The sequence below is a fragment of the Ips typographus genome, linkage group LG12, assembly GCF_016097725.1.
Source record: "Ips typographus isolate SLU linkage group LG12, UJ_Ityp_2.0, whole genome shotgun sequence".
NCBI classification, from domain to species: Eukaryota; Metazoa; Arthropoda; class Insecta; order Coleoptera; family Curculionidae; genus Ips; species Ips typographus.
The window spans coordinates 8,333,830-8,351,262 of NC_138433.1; the positions used below are offsets into that span (position 1 = coordinate 8,333,830).

General features: G+C 33.5%; 1 long non-coding RNA gene across 1 annotated transcript; it reads right to left on the reverse strand.

The window, feature by feature from the left end:
- Nucleotides 1-14,710: 14,710 nt before the first annotated feature.
- On the reverse strand, nt 14,711-16,733 carry LOC145736507 (uncharacterized). Its single transcript, XR_014179986.1, has 3 exons — nt 16,185-16,733; nt 15,693-15,779; nt 14,711-15,589 (listed from the first exon to the last, which is right to left on the reverse strand). It is a non-coding gene; the product is annotated as an uncharacterized LOC145736507 (long non-coding RNA).
- Between the last annotated feature and the right edge of the window lie 700 nt (nt 16,734-17,433).

A 17,433-nucleotide genomic window follows, 5' to 3' on the forward strand; every position in this document is an offset into this window, starting at 1 on the left:
TTAGACACATAAAATTAAAGCTATTTTCTTCAATATTAACAATTAATAAATCACTATAACATAGTTTCCATTAAATAATTACATAAATTAAAATATTTTGACGTATGATTGTCAATCTGAAATGTAAACAAAAATATACATGGCTGAACGAATTTATGTCGTCTGCTAGGGTGGGTTCAATATTACCACTAATTTCATCACGTTTAGTTTAGTATTTGTGTTCTAACTAAGGTGTTTTCTTGTTAATAAACTAAAATGTGGGATTTCGGGAAATAATCTTAACTCTACCCTTCGGCGTTCACGTTTTATCACGTAAAATGTGCATAGGTAGTTTTTTGCGAAATTTTTCATTTAGGTAATTGGTTGCGACTAAATTTTGCAAAAAAACTACCTATGAACAGTTTACCCGATAAAACCTGAACGCCTCGGGATATAACCTATGATTATTTTGGAATTTACCCCGGATGTAATAAAAAAATGTATTTTTTTTTACCAAATTATTTAGCAATAAAATGCGCAACTTTGCCTCCATTTAACTAAAGCTCTATCAACAATAATTTCTGAGATGGCAATGCTAATGCATCGAATTTGTAACACCTTGTATACAGGGTAATTCAAATTCGACCCTCACCATTGGGATCTCAGAAACCATAAGAGATACGAGAAAGTTTAAATTGGGGCAAAGTTGCGCAATTTAAAGCTCAACCAAATTCGATTTTCCGAGTACTTATTTCAAACCTTATTTGAAGAGATACCCCAAAACTAAAATCATCTTTTCATTTCCACTTTTTCCTAGCTATTCGATGATGGATTCAAATTTGCCACACGACGTCTCGTTTTTTGTCAGTAATCATCAACTTTATTTTTTCTTATGGGCGCCATACTGGATTTTTAGCCCACCAAATAGTACGTTTTATTCTAATTTTAGTGATGTATAATAACTTATGATTTGCTTGATAAATGACAAAATAATTCAATAAAAACTATTTTTACTTTAGTTATAGGCTTTGAGTTAATGGGCCGTTTTATAAAATGTCATTATTTTTGACAGTACTTGTCAAACACGTTAATTCGGACGATCATTAAAGCAAGTCAACTAACCTAACCTAACTTAAACAGCTCATTTATGTTTCCAAGAGAAAGATCATCATTTTAGGAACTTCATTTTTTGCCAAATTTCAATTTTTTATAATGTTATGTCAAGTTTATAGTTATTTATACAGCAAGTGAATTAAACCATTTTTTATTCATTCATATTTGTTCGAGTGAATAAACCAGTTTAAGTCACGTGTTTTATACAGTATTTTATTCAATTTCGACTTCTTATATTAAAAAAAAAAACTAATATTAAAGTTCTATTAAATTTGCACCGCGCCCCGTAGATGTGACATGGATTTGTGTGTTTATTTACAACCATATATGTAATGCTGTCATTACTAACGTCATTGAAGGTTAGGAAGTATCTTTTTTTTAAAAAAAAAAGATGATTGAATCAAATTTTTTAAATGTCAGATAAAGTCGGATCGATATTCAGTTCGCAAATAATAAATTGAGAAAAATGTCCTGGATTACAACTCGAATTGTATGCATTCAAACGGTTATAATGCCTATAATACATTACAATACTAAAATTAACATGATCTAAACTAAAACAAACTACTTATTGAAATTAATGGTTACATTTGAATTATTATAAGTGTTTATAGAAATATTTAGGCCAGTACCAGCACTGGCGTCTCCAACAGTTGTCTCTTTGGTCGACAAATTAATTTGCTGCTGAATGACTGAGGTTTGTGAACTACTTGCAACAGCTTCAGAAGACATGGCACGTTGGGACAGCATAACAGAAAAGCAGAAGAAAAGCATATAGAAAAATGACTGCTTGGTAGTTTTTTGTTAAATGTAATATTCTAGATATGTTCAGAATGAAACAATGATTTGTAAATTTTGATAGAAATATGATGGTTGTAAATAAAATAGTATACAAACCTCGGTAGGAAGTTTCATTCCTGTCTCGAGATCCTAGCTAAACCTCGACGCTTCGCGTCTCGGCTATCTAACTAATCTCTCGACAGTAATGAAACTCTTCCCACCTCGGTGTGTAATATACTATTTGCATATGAACTAATTCCCATGCAAGTGTTTATATTATTAATTTAATTGACTTGTGTAAGCCGAGCTTTTACATATCAACTGCATTCCCCATGCAAGTGATTATATATGCATTTGTGGCGAGGTTACAGTAAAATTCTATTTTATTTTAGTTAGTTTGGGAAGACATGGTTTCTGTTGTTTGGTTGGAGTCGTTAAAGTGTACCAAAAATGACGGTGTTTGAAACGGATCAGGTGTCGAGTAAAACCGTTTTGGATGCAGAAAATTGCTGTTTTAAAGAATTGTTATTCCCAATACCACCCCTTCCGTTTGAAGAGCTGTTACTCGCGCCACACGAAAACGAGGAGGCGAAGGGGCAGGTGGACTTTCTCAATTCCCTACGATGTCCTGAAATAATGAATTTTTATTTTTGTAAGCATTGTAATCATGTAGCTAGATTACATGAAATAGGTGTGCTTTGTGGGGTCTGTAATAAACCTGCTAATTATGTACTTTATACATGTTTTTTATTTATTTACAACCTTTGTTATATGAGTAAGTAGTATTTTAAGTTGTTCATACAAAGACAAATTTGGACAGGGAATGTCAAAGATGCTTAAACTTAACTGATCAGATTTTTTTAAAGCATTTGAAAATTCATCATATTCAAAATAGCGCTGATTTTGGAAAAAATACAACAACCCATTGGTATAACGGAAAGCTCCATTTATAGCTGGAGGAATTCCGTTAAAGTCTTTCGAAATATACCCATAGCTTTCTACAGTGAAGGAACATTCATTGATTATACAATAATAATTATCGCTAAAAAAATATATGGTTTTCCCGCTATAGGTGTTGATTGCCCCAATCAAATCGTTTTCAAAGGGAATCTGTAGATCTGATTAATAAAGTTTTCTACTTAGCTTAAAATTTTTATCGTTTATAACATAGATTTCCTTATTTACAATTAAAACTCATTCATTATTAGGTCTTTGATAGGCGGGCGTAATTTTTTCTATTTTAGGTAAAAAAGGAAATACAGAGTAGATAGAAATACTCTTTCTAGACATTTTCTTAATCTGTAAATCCATAATCCATATTTGATCTGAATGTAGGATATATAAGTTGTAATGCATTATTAAGAAAAACAAATCACTTGGATTTACATCACATATTCGAAGTTGCGGCTTAATTTCAGGCTTGTACGGTAAGGGCGGCTGTGTATAGGGTGTGTGCACGGTAGTAGTCAGAGTAGGTTTATAGACGGTGCGAGATGGCACAGTAGTAGTAGTAGTAGTATTTGGAGGAGTTTTAAATCCATATAAACTTTGAATAGCCAAAATATCGTCCGAGTGTAAGCGTGAATTACCGTTGTAGTATGCATACATGATGGCTTTGGGAACAGCTGAATGCCCAAGCAACACAAATTTGTCTATTATACGTTTAATTTTTGTATACTCTAGTAGTACATGAATGATTTAGAGAAAACGTCTGATGTACGTTAAAATGTCCGCCTAAAATAGGTTGATTTATAGTATATTGATAAATGAAATATAATCGTTTATATATACGTTTGAAACACGTTATATGTCACGTTTGTAAAAAGTTCATAATTAACGTAGATATATAGCAATATGATATACCATATAATAACGACTATAAGCCCCAAAATAGTTTGGTAGATATAATACGTCTATGAGGGTAAACAAATTTACGTCTAAAAATATCATAATTAATATTAAATATTTGACTTTTTAAAATATGTTTATATGATGTTTTCTAACAACTCCACTTGCTATACAGGGTGTCCCAACTCTATTTAGACACTAAATATCTCCCCTCCTGTACATTACAAGTTTGAGATAAAAAGTTTATGGTTTGAAAAGGTGCAATATATACAGTATTTTGTGAAGAAAAAAACGAATTTTCGAATGTATCATTAAATCGCCGCGTAAGTGTCTTAATTAGAGTTGGGACACCCTGTATATGACCGTGTTTCCAAAATCGATGGTTTAGGAAGATTGGGGAGATAATTTACATACCTATAACAAATCTATATGGTAAAATATTTAAAGCCACTCTAGACTACATTTTTATTTGATTCTGACAAGTCAAGTGTAAAAAAAATCTCATACGTCCCGAGTTGCCTGATCTATTTTGGAAACACCCTGTATAAGTCACATTTGTACCGTTGCAATTTGAATCAAATTCTAAAGCAGACCTAGCTCATTAAATAAATATCTGAATTTGTTTTGTTGAACGCTTTTGAGGTTTCTAAAATTAAAATACATACATCATAAAATAATTTTTTTTATTCTTTTATGATTTACATATTGGCAGTTATTATCCAAATTATTATTAAAAATATTCTGGGAATTTTTTTCATGATTTATTTATTTATTTGTTTTCTTGAGTTTTCATATCTCTGCTTCGACAATTTCAACCAGTCCTGGCATGCCAAACCAATGACTTTATCGGTTGATTCTATTCCCAAGCCCTTACTTTGGAAAGTAATTTTGGCAGCCTCTGTAAATAGATCATAAATTGAATTTTTAAATTGGTACTTATTGTATCAATATTGTGTGTTCAACGTTCTACCACAAAGAGTAGGGTCCAAAATAAGACAATTTATTCCTACTTAACTTACCTCAAATCTTACATTAATCCAAACGTTAATAATAACGCCAGCAGGTTCAAAATGAAAAAAAAAATCCGTTTTTTGTATTTTTGCTAAGTTCTTTCATGAAATGAGAGGTGTTTCATAATTAAAATTTTTAGGCTTCCAGGTTTGTAGAGCCTCCTTTAAGTCCCGTGTTGAAACGGGTATCAATAATTATCATTTTTTGTCACACAAAAATCCCGATCGTTAATTTCATTAAGTCGTTGCTTTTGTTAAGTTGTGCAAATAGTTTCTTAAGTATTTCAAAATAATGATTTTAATTTTTCGACTTTGACTACCTATAGTGCCGTTATTATCGCCGTTGTAAATAAGGTTAAAAACTCTTCTTTTGAAATCAGCTTTCTGTGGTACCAAAAACCAGAACGTTTTACTCGCAATATTAAGCCACCCCGTATACAAACTAGACAGTGAACTTACTATTAAGTGCTTTGTACATCTTTGTGTCTTTAAAAGCATGCTTTCTTGGTTGGTTTGCTAATTTCGGAGCACTCCCAGCCCAATTGAATCCCATTCCTACTTTATTTGATAAAACATATTTTAACATATTCATAACGGCATTGCGGACCGTGTTACCTCCAATTGAGGATAAACGTGTTCTCTATAAAATTTCGTAGTTAGAAATAACGATATATCACAAGTAGAGGAGAATAATGAGATATCTTTGAACCCAGTGGCGGCTCCTCAATAAGGCAAGGCGCAAATTGAGGCACGTATAGCACGTGTGGCACTACACAGCGCAGCGCGTGTTTTTGTAACCTACAGGATCCAATGAGACAGCGCACGTTGATGACATGACGTGAGGTGGCGTGATCAGCGCTGTCTGTCGATCGTGCGGCACAGTGGTCGAGACACAGTTTCTCGTGCCGGGCCGCCACGTGTGTGTGGAAAGCCACAAGTTGTTTTCCCTTTTTTGGATAAAAAAAATGGCAGAAGAGAAGTTGATAGAGGCGGTAAGGGAACACAAGGAGCTTTACGACACAAAAGATGAGAATTATATGAAGACAAAACTGAAGAACCGGATTTGGGAGGATATTGCTAATGATTTAAATTTAAAAGACGGTAAGTTTATACATATTTTGAAATACTTGTACATATAGTCTCAAAATTATTCCTATGCGTACATCAAAAAATATATTTTTCTTGAAAATGTTTTTATTCGTACCTGCACAAAAAAATGTACAAATGAAAAGCACTATATTTTCAATATTTTCCAAGCGTAACGGATTGATTTTGCCACGGAACTGCTCCCCAATTGTTAAAATATGCTGTAAAATTCTCCCTGACTCTAAACGCAGGTGATGAAGTTCTGACCCTGTTTCCTTGAACATGTAACAACTGAGTTTGTGGCAGCTGTTCGATATCAGTTACATCTTCTACCGAAACTGAGGGTCATAAGTAGTTGTGCAAAACACAAGCGGCTTTCACAACATTTCTTACAGTGTCCACTTTACTTTCAAATGGTCTCCGGAATACGCGAAACCGGGAAGACAGTATACCGAAGGCACATTCCACTGTTTGCCGAGCTCGAGAAAGTCGGGCGTTAAAAACTTGGTGTTCATAATTTCCAGTTACTTGCCTCCTTGGATATGGTCTCATTAGATTTTCCGATAAAGGAAAAGCCTCATCTCCTACAAAAACGTACGGCAGCGACTCAGCAATCGTAGGTATTTGATCAGGATTGGGAAGTTGTAAAGTGTGTCTCATCATTTTCTTGCCCAAGCCACTACTTGCAAATACATTTCCATCGCTAAATCTTCCCATAGCTCCAATATCAACGGTGATAAATTTGTAATCCGCGTCAACTGTTGCCATTAGAATAATAGAGAATGTATGTTTATAGTTAAAGTATGACGATCCGCTTTTGCCAGGTTTTTTAATAACAATATGTTTTCCGTCGACTGCACCAACGCAGTGTGGAAATTGCCATCTTTGCTCAAACCGTGAAGCTATAGATTTCCATGTTTCTGTTGTTTGTTCGGGTAAATATATCGATTGCATATTATTCCATATAGCGACAGCTACTTCTTGGACAATATTAGACACTGTGCGATCTCCCAACAGGTAGTTATAAGCAATACTTTTGTAGCTGTCTCCAGAAGCCAAATATCTGAAACAAAACGAAATTGATTAATAAATATTATATTGTGAAATAGCGATTCCTCAAACAACAATTCTTATAAATAAAATAAAAGTTAAAAAAAAAATTATTTAAAATTAATTTTTCTCTTATTCATTTCTTTAGTTGGATGATATTTGTTTCAGGGGAAGAGGCGAAAACTATGTGGCTTAAATTGAGAAACTCCTATCGAGATGCACGACGGCGACAAATGAAATGTATTAAAAGTGGTGCTGCTCCTGAAAACATTAGGCTTTGGCGATTTCAGAAGCAAATGACGTTTCTTGAACGTTTTATGTCCTCTGGACACCGTGAAGGAAACGTAAACGATAGCGATGACGATTCACAACTTCCATCTGCGCTACCCATAAGCAATGAAATTTTGGACTCCGAAAATGTAGATGGGGATAATTCACACGAAAGTGTAACGCATGAACAATTCAACAATGCTGATGTTGATAGAGACAACATTGAAGAATCCACTAGAAAAACGTCAGGTACATTAGTTCAAACTCCAGTGGCCAGCAGCAAACAGTCAAAAAAAAGAAAGCAGGACGATATGCAAAGTCTACTGAAGCGAGCTCTACAGCAGCGAGATGAGAGAACCAAAAAACGGGAGGAAGAAAGAAGAAAATTGGAATCAAGGGATAATCTTACAGACGACCCTCTATATAATTTTTTCATTTCTATGTACCAACTAACAAGAAAAATGCCCCCCAATTATCAGCATAGGGTGAGGACCCAACTTTTCCAGGCTGTGTCAAAAGCAGAAGGGGAAATTATGAACATCCCAAGCCGACCACCTTCGACATTAACTTCTTCTCATTACTCAGTTGTAAGCTCTCCTTATCCGTCGCCCCATGATTGGTCAGATTCCCAAAGTCAGACACATCCACGGTTCTCAACAACAAGAAGATGGAAACCTGCAAGATCAGCCTGGCTTTTCGGGTTTGGCAGACTATGTAAGCCGATTTGGAGGACATTGATTCTCATAACAGATTGTAAAAGTAAAATGAAATAAATAACTTTACTATGAATTTGGCAATATGTTACTTACCTCAAGAAAACTGCAAGTTTTTCTTCACTTGTTATCGGCCTTTGAGCATTACATCCATTTGAGTCAATGTGTTGTCGAATCATCCCATGAACTTCAAAAAACTGATTGCGATTCATGCGGAAGTAATTGGTAAAATCAGCATCACTCATCATAGTTGTAATTTTGAACTGTCCGCTCCTTTTTCTCTCTGATAGAATGTACTTATTAGGGGATTTAAATTTCTTTTTTATCAAGAAATACAACAAAATTTCCTCTTCAGCATCATCTGATTCTGATTCAGAACTTAAGTTTAATAGTAACAATTGCTTTGTTCGTCCTCAGACATTTTTTAATGTGGCGGTTGCGAGTGTAGGTAGAAACTGCGTCTCAATATGCGGATCACCACGCAGCACGTGTGACATGCACGCGCTGTGTCTCTCGTGTCACGTCACCTCACACGTGCTATACGTGCCTCAATTTGCGCCTTGCCTTAGATCGTGCACTCGGGGTTTTTCTTATCAGTCACGTGTTATTTTTCTTCGCGACTTTTTAAAATGCCTCGAGTATTTCCTAACGTTAGTGTGCAATATTTGAAAACAATTACATATTTTAAAATTGTAGGAATTTTGGGCGTGGTCTCAAAAAATTTTTAATTGGCTAATTGGCCCTTGTTTTGTGCACTACCTTTCAAATTTATTACGAGCCGCCACTGTTTGAACCTGGTGCAACATTTTTTGATTTGTGTGTTTTCTATAAGTGCATTTTATTAGGAAAGGGAAACAAATATCCTTAATTATACTACCAAAGTATCTCATTCTTATCCTCTAGGTATTTATTGTATTACCATATAACAGAAATTCTGTTCGTTTTCAAGCCAATTTTCTAGGTTGCCGAAATCTCTTTTTCGTTCAATTGGAAAGTTTGGTACATCAGATGGTCGCTCTAAAGCTTTGATGTTCTGCACTTGTAAAGTTTGCCAGATTTGAGCCAATAAAGACGAATTTTGATCTTGGACTTCTTGCCAAATCTCTTGTGACCATCCGGCCCCATTCACTATTTTCCATATAGGAAGCTGACCCAGACGAATTCACACCATAAGGAGATTCTACACTCCTAGGAGTATTCAGTAAACTATTTCTAGAATCTCTAAAAAATATAATAATAACAAGAAATATATTAATTCCAAAAATACTTGAGCATGACAAATGCAGTGTCATAGAAACGTGGAATTTTTATCAAAACAGGACAGTTTAAAAAAAAAGACAAAAGAAAAAAGTGTTATACTGACGCGTGTTTATCGCGATAAAAATCAGAATTTTTATCAGTGTTGTTTTCGAAATATGGCAAGTTTGATTATAAGCAGTGTCCACTATCACCCTGTGACACAATGACTATCCACGCATTTGTCCAGCCGTTATATTCGGCCTCATATTTTATCGGATAAATTTTGTCTCGCGCCGCTGAGCGGCCCAGTGAGAAAACGGCATTACTCCTAAAAAGCATTAGTCCTAAAAGTGCTCAACTTCACCACAAAAAAACATCTTGCGCTAAAACGCTCGGTTTTTCTAGGCAACATTGATTTCGTACCTACAGATAAAATTCGTCCGATAAAATTTGAGTCTTGTTATGAAAAAAAAATCAATCAAAAAATGGGATGATGCAACAATGAAATATCTGCTGTATATGTTCTGTATTATGCCAAATGTGACAAGACGCAAACGCCACATTCTGAACAATTGAAGCAAGTATATCATTATTACGACATCCTATTTTTGTTTGATTGTCATCATCTAATGCAAAATACTGTCACGTTAAGGGTTGGTTGAGGGGGAAGAATACACAGGATTCCACAGGTAACCCACTTTTATTAAGTTATAGGGCAGAAGGAACACGGGGGGCGACGCTTTAACGGTGATGAATGAACCCTAGACTTAGGTCCGAGGGCATTCACCGAGCCGGTAAAGACGTGAAGAACCTAGCAAAGGGAGGTAAGTAGGAACGGCAACTTAAGCTGCTCGCCCACACTATTTCCTTTGCTAGGGCTGATCTAGGGTGTGGCACTTGGTCACCTACTGCTCCACGTTACGTTACACAATAGGCATACCCAGACTAACCCAGAGATCAGATAGTGACTTCCCTCTGGGGAGACCCCAGAGTTCGGTAATCTGTACGTGCTTTTGGTGCAGTATTTATACCCACATCATGACCCCAATTCGCCAATCTTGCTGACACAAACATTGTACTGGGGGAGACCGGGGCAACTTAGGGTAACGGCACCTAGGGTAATCTTTATGTTACAATACATACCCATTTTGGTTAGCAGTTAAATGTCTCCGCATATTTGGATTTGCATAACTTGGGCTCAAGTTGTTAGATTGTGTAAAAGAGGGAGTACTGAAACAAATTCAATTTAAATTCCTTCATCATAAATCAGTTAAATAACTTGGTTACCTTAATACTGCTTGTGAGTGATTATGTTTATGTTTAGGTGTACCATAAGATATCTTCTTTCTATTCTTTCGAAAGGTTTCCAAGTCTTCATTTTCAGAGTCGCTGCTAAAATTGACCACTGCCTGCTTTCTTTTGCTAATTGGTTTCTCATGTGGTGTTTCATGTTTATTTTCCAAATCTGGCAAATCACTGATTAACCCATCAATTTCAGTTATTTTCTGGAGCGACCTTGGAATGTTTTTTTTATCTCTTTGCTCGAGACTATTAGAAATAATTTCGCCATCAGAACTTCATAAATCACTTCCATTGATGAGTATTTGTACATTTTTTTCTATTACTTGATCCCGTAATGTTATTATTCGTTGGTCTGTACTGTGGTCGGTAGTTGGGCTAGAACTGCTTTCCGCTAATACTATTTGCAAAGTCGTCTCGGCATCAGAGTATGTCTCTGAAATAAAACGTAGTTTACTTATATTTATTACTTTTAATAATCGCATAGTCAAAACAGAACCCTATTATTTATGTAGTAGGATATCAATGCGCCGCCCTATTTTTGCTTTACTCTGTTAGTATCCAGAAACATAAAAAAATTATTTTTATTTTCAATTGTATAAAATAACTTTCACAGTTATTTTAGTTGTGTTCAAAAATTATGTGCCTAAGGTACAAAAATTGAATGATTTTAAATCACACTAGTGCAAATAACTTGATTAATGACCAAAGTAAGACACACTATATCAATAACAAAAGCTGTTATATATTATATATGCGAAAAACTTATGGATTTACTTAAAGACTTTGAAACACATCATGTATTTATATGTAGTAATTTGAAATTTAGAAAACTTGAATCATAGATATGACTCATGACATAAATGTCATGAGTAAAATTTTATGATGATAAAATTTAATTGTTTATAAGTAAATCGAGAAGTAAATATAAATGAAAAAAAAAAGAAAAACATACCTGCAGTTCTGTGAATCCGTCTGATTGAGTATTTGGTCCAAGTCTCTTTAGCCGGAGACAACGATTCAATCAATGTCTTTAACTGCTTTTCAGATAACACATTCTTTGGCCAATAACACCATGTTTTGTCATCAGAAAGCCATATAAGGGGAACAATACTAAATTCCTTTTTATTACTAAATTCAACCACTGCATAAATTTTTTATAGCTGACTACAAATGACAATCTATGTAAAGCATAAATAGTTTATTTTACTTTATAAAAGGAATGAAAACTTTGAAAGACATTTTTGAAGGTTAAACAGTAGTTAAAAAAGTAAACTGCAACAAATAAGCAAAACGGTAATCAACCACCTTTATCATAAGGTATACAAATATGAATTATAGTAGTTTTTCCGCGGTTAGTTTTCGATGGGACACACAGTATATTACTCAATTGTTGAGTAAAATTGAGCCCGTCAAGGCGATTTCAGTCTTCAGAAGATAGTTGAGATCTTTAACACTTTCCTCAAAAAACATAAATAAGGAATTAATTAATATTGTATAAAATTGTTTAAAATCAAATTCGAATTTTATTTAAGTTTTTTGACAATAGTATTCATACTTCAACCCAACAAAGCTGGATATCTGGATATATAGACCACATAACACTTACTATATAAGGGCAACTACCATGCTAACCAATTGTTGAAAAATCAGGGTATACCTGCTGACTACAGCGCTGTCAGTGGGTATGGTCCTAACTTTTTGAAGTGTTTGTACTAAAGTTTTCTATATTACCGGCTGTCATACATTTCAATACAGGGGAAGTTATAAAAAGGTATTGTTATTTTTAGAATATTACATACAGGGCGATTCTTAATCTATACGGATAAACTTAGCGAATGATACCTTATAAAAAAATAATGAGTAATCATGGAAAAAAGTTTAGTAAAAGTATTTTATTTATGAAGATAATCGATAATACAGTGCATACATTTCGAATTTGCAATGCAATTCACAGTTATCGTAAAAATGTTTTTGCCCGGTTTAGGCCGTGCGAGTAGGTCTCATCGATTCAGCAATTTATAGAAAATGACGGAAATAACTTCGAACAGTTGGTATCAATCATATTAGTTAATAATGCATTTTCAATTATAATTTTGAATTCACGGTAATGTATTTTTTTCAAATTTGTCTCTGTAAATAAAAAAACTTCACTTTTACTAAACTTTTTTCACATTATTAATCATTATTTTTCATAAGGTATCATTCCCTAAATTTAGGCGTATAGGTTAAAAGAATCACCCTTTATTATTAGATAACCACATGTGTTATAATGGGTCGATTATTCTTAATCGTTCCAATGAAAGTAAACTCCCCCTATATTGAAAACTCTTGTGCACACTCCACACTCAGCAAATTCTGGAAAATAATGTAGGTAAAGTTATACAAATCACCAAGAAATTATATCTCACATTCAGAAAGTCGTATAAAATTTTTATTTTTGCTATTTATAAATAATATGGATACATACTAGGTACATTTGAACTTTGAAGAGGTGCTGTCAATAGCAAACTATCTGCATGATGTGAGCTTGTGTACTTTACAATAATAAGAAGACACTATAAACATACAATTATTAAACACGTCAAACTTTTAATAATATTTGCTTAGAAAGCTAGACGATAACTTAAAAGTTAGTAGGTAAATCGTTATTTATAATTCCTTTGTCCCTTACCCGCTACATCTCTCTTCACTCAGTTAATAATATTAATAAAAAAATTAGTAATCAGCTATAATATATTTCTTATTAGTTTCATATGTAAAACTCGCTGTTTACGTAATTTAAAAAAAAATAGGAATGTTTGAAATATAACGAGCGATACATGTATTTAAGTTTTTCTAAACTTGCGTTTAGACTGCTATTTTTTATAGGCTTTGATCTTAATGGGATCAATTGAAGATTTATCTGGAAATTCATGATAAAATTTTAAAAATTTTGAATCTTGCCCCTTTACTATTTTGTTAATTTTCCTACACCAAAAATAAATTGCGCACTTTATTAGAAGGTTTAAAATTTTATCTGCCAAATTATGTATTCTGCAGTTTATCGGATTTAACTCAATTTTTTGTTTTAAAATTTCTTTAAGGTTTAAAAAAAGATGTTTTTGATTGCCTAATCGAAGTATCAAAAAATATAAGTACGGTAGCGCTTGGCTTACAATAAAAGTTAAGAATGTTCCAGGTCTTTCCAACATTTTAGGTTTATATTCCCTCGCTTCGATAAAGTCAATATTGGACGTTGCGGGACGTGCAGCTAAATTACTGAGACACGTTAAGCAGTTATATTTTCTTACTACTGTACGTATTTTTTTTGTAATATATCCAGCATAATACGTTATACTGCATTTTGCTACCTTATTTCTTTTAAATAACGGTATAAAATGGGGAATGCTCATTTCTATAGGGCTTATATTAGGCACATTTTCGGTGTCAAAATTTTTCATTAAAAAGGATTTCATATTGTCTAATAAGCCCTCACATTCATCAATTTCGCAGTTGGAATATGGTGAATGATAGGACATAAAATTATTAATAATTAATGTTTTAAAAGATGATGTAAATTGTTTGGCCCCAGGCGTTACGTTTCTTACGCCATGACTCCTGATATAACTAAAAAAAATTTCTAACGGATCTTGATTGAAAAATCTTGTTAGAATGTATTTATATTTAAATTTTGAAATTAATACTTTTTTTAAATGTATGAAACCCTTAATTGTATGTATTAAATTTCGCAAGGATGGGACCGAAACAAAACTAGATTTTCGATGACTAAAAAATTTCACGGATGAAATTACTTGTATCGCATTAGTCCAAAACACTTCATGCTGGCTAGTCTCTGTTACCTGTTTTTGATGAAGCAACTTTTGAATTGTTATTCAAACTGTCAAATAATTCATCCATAAATAACAAAAACTGTGCTGTGTCTTCAGCTTCCATCGGTAGTCCGGTTTTCTCCTTGTCTCCTAAAAACATTTATAGCAATAAAGTATTTTTCCTTCTAATAACCTTCAAAGTAGAAGGATATTAAATATATTTTAAACCACTTACCCCATCTTGCAATTCCTTTTAATAATGATCCAACTTGGTGACTGAATACTTGAGTACATAAAGACACCTTCATTTTATTAAGCTTTCCTATTTTTACGTGCGAGTCTGTCAATTTTGTACAAATTTGTTCATCTGCGCCTGCGTCTAAAACATATAGTGAGTTTATATGCTCCCACTTAGCAATCATTTTGCGAGATTGATATTCAAAATGTAACTCTTTTTCAAGTAAATTGTTTCTGATTCCCTTAAAAATGTGTGGAACGTCAAACAGTGGAACAATCTCTTGCCCCATAATCTCAAACCCAAATAGTCTGTTTTCTTTGTTTTGACGACTAAACTTTTCTTGCGTATCTTTCAATAAGCTATGAATTGCAGCTTGATTAGAACCGCCTTGGTCACATACTGTGGCAATCACATGAAGTCCGATTTTTTGACAATTCTTGATTATATCTACAATCATGTTTTTCAATTCAAATGTTTTTATGGGCCCATCGCTAAATGTGAAACATAATGGTTGCTTCCATTTTGTATAAATTTCCTGCACCATAAATACATTTGCATGATCTACTATTCCAAAATTTTGAGTTAGGCCACAAATTCTGTCTTCTTTGGGGTCATAATGCAATTCAGTTCAGAGCGACATCTCGTCAAACATGACAATACAAGATCTTTGTTGTTTATTCATTTTTCTTATAGACCCTTCCAGATGTTTCAATAAATGTTCATTTAGTCCTTCGGTCAAAGGAAATTTGCGTAATAGAGTTGTTAGAGTTTTTCTTGAGGGCAAAGAAAATATTTTAGACAAGAATTTATAACCTTTTCCACTTGACTTCATCATCGACAATGCTAATATTTTCGCATCAGTAGAAAAGCGCCTCCCGTTTTTTGACTTGTTTTGATTTTTAATTTGTGATAAAAGAAAATTATATGTAGGTGTATTTAGTTGTCCTAAAATTTTTCCAATTGGAAGGGAGTTTCTTGCTTTTATTGCTAGTTGCAGTCTTTTTTTATATTGCTTGTTTCGGGATTTTAAAACTGACATCTGCCGAGTTAGCTGTAATGCTCTTTTATACAATATTCTAGCCGATGACGTTAAATGAACCTGTTTGGTCACTGCACTTTTGTTCAAAACTTTTCGTTTCCTTTTCTTCATGACTAAAAATTAAAATCATATAAGTAAAATTCCAATTAATTTAATAACGTAATTTAAATATTTTTTTAGGATTTCTTTTAGGTGTTACAGAAAGTGACTGATTACCTGTAGCTGAATTGGTGTTATGGATACTTGATCGACTCAGGTTCTCTTCATGATCTGATGCTCGATCTTCTGCTACACTCGCATATGCTATACAAATAAAATCTATTATTATCCATATATCAGTATGGTATTAACAAAGACAGTGTTAAAAATTTTGCAGATATTTTTGATTTTATCCTCAATTTCAGTGATAAGCTATTATTTTATCTAAAAAATACAAATGGAGTGATGTTCCTGATCGATACTTTTGCAAATAACTAGAATACAATGCAAAAAAAAATGGAAATGAATGTCCCCAGCGAATTTGGGACGTTATGCTGATATAGCCTGTTAAGCCTCTATTCTTTCACATACCTTTTGAATTTTTGTTAATATGCATCTGTAAACTAAGATTTTTTTACACCTTTTGTGAAGGAAACAGAAAATTAATCATCCGGTATTGAATCTTATTGATATGAAAGTTAAATTCGCCGTAAACGAAAAATGGCTTACATGAATTGTAATTATTGTGTCCGTTAAAATCGACGGATGGATTGATGATTTCAGAAGAATCATTATTTATGCGAATGTTATTATAAGATTCTTCATTTGATCTATTCTCATCGTCATTTTTTAGGGTCGGAGATGAACTACTTGTTCATAGAATAAAGAAAAACATGTAAGCACATTATTGTTATTACGTGTCCCAAATGAAACCCAATATTGATAAAAAAATATATTTGTGTACCTACTTACCCAGTATGGATGGTACTTTCAATCGGGGCAAAAATTTCGTGGGAATGGCCGTTGTTCGAAGCCCTCTTAGAGTACCAGGAACTTTGTCAAAATCGCTAAAGTGAACATCACAAACCCAGTAGGACTTGTAAATTTGGTCATTGCTTTTGTTTTTGAGAATGGGATTTTGGACGCAATTGACCCATTTTTTAAAAAGTTCTTGATTTTTTTTCGGGAACGTATGACGTTTTGAGAAAACGTCCAAACACTCCGGAACGACGCACTTTTTATAACGAACACGGTAACACTCCATATTTATTTTACTTCTAAAACTCTGAACTGAACGAAATTAACGAAATAATGAACAAAATTTAATTAGTAAACTATTTAAATAAAAACCAAAATATAAATATATATAACAAATATGGAACAAATAAGTTTGCAAATTAAACGTGACACTTTTTCAAAATAATGGCAGCTCTAGTCAAAATACCAATTAACCAAAAATTTTGTCTTACCTTCCTCCTGGATTTTTTGATATGATGGTGACATCTATTATTAGAATGCAAAACGTAGATTTTTATACAGCGCCAAATCCTTGCAGTGGGTATGGTCCTAACTAACAGGTTTGGTATATAGGAGTTTCACATATATTATAAGTGATATGTGGCTACAAGCTACAACTTTTTATTTATTTAATATTTACTATTTATGTACTGGCACTTGTCAGTCTATATGGCATGTAATAACCTCCATAAACTTATCATTTATAACCACCTTCCATTTTGACAGTGAATACTAATACCTACTAATACTCTGTGACGCGTTTTTAAAATCCTTCTAATCACCGGCTCTAAACTCGGGCGCCACCTACTGAGTCGTTACGTGCCAGTAGGAACACGATTGCCTTCGGGCAGCTTTTAAACAGTGGAGAACGAAGTTTCTGGGTTTGTGAGCTCCGCAAGGATGAGTAAAATAAACTGGTAACAAAACAACTTTCTTTATTCGGGAAAGTAACCATACGGTG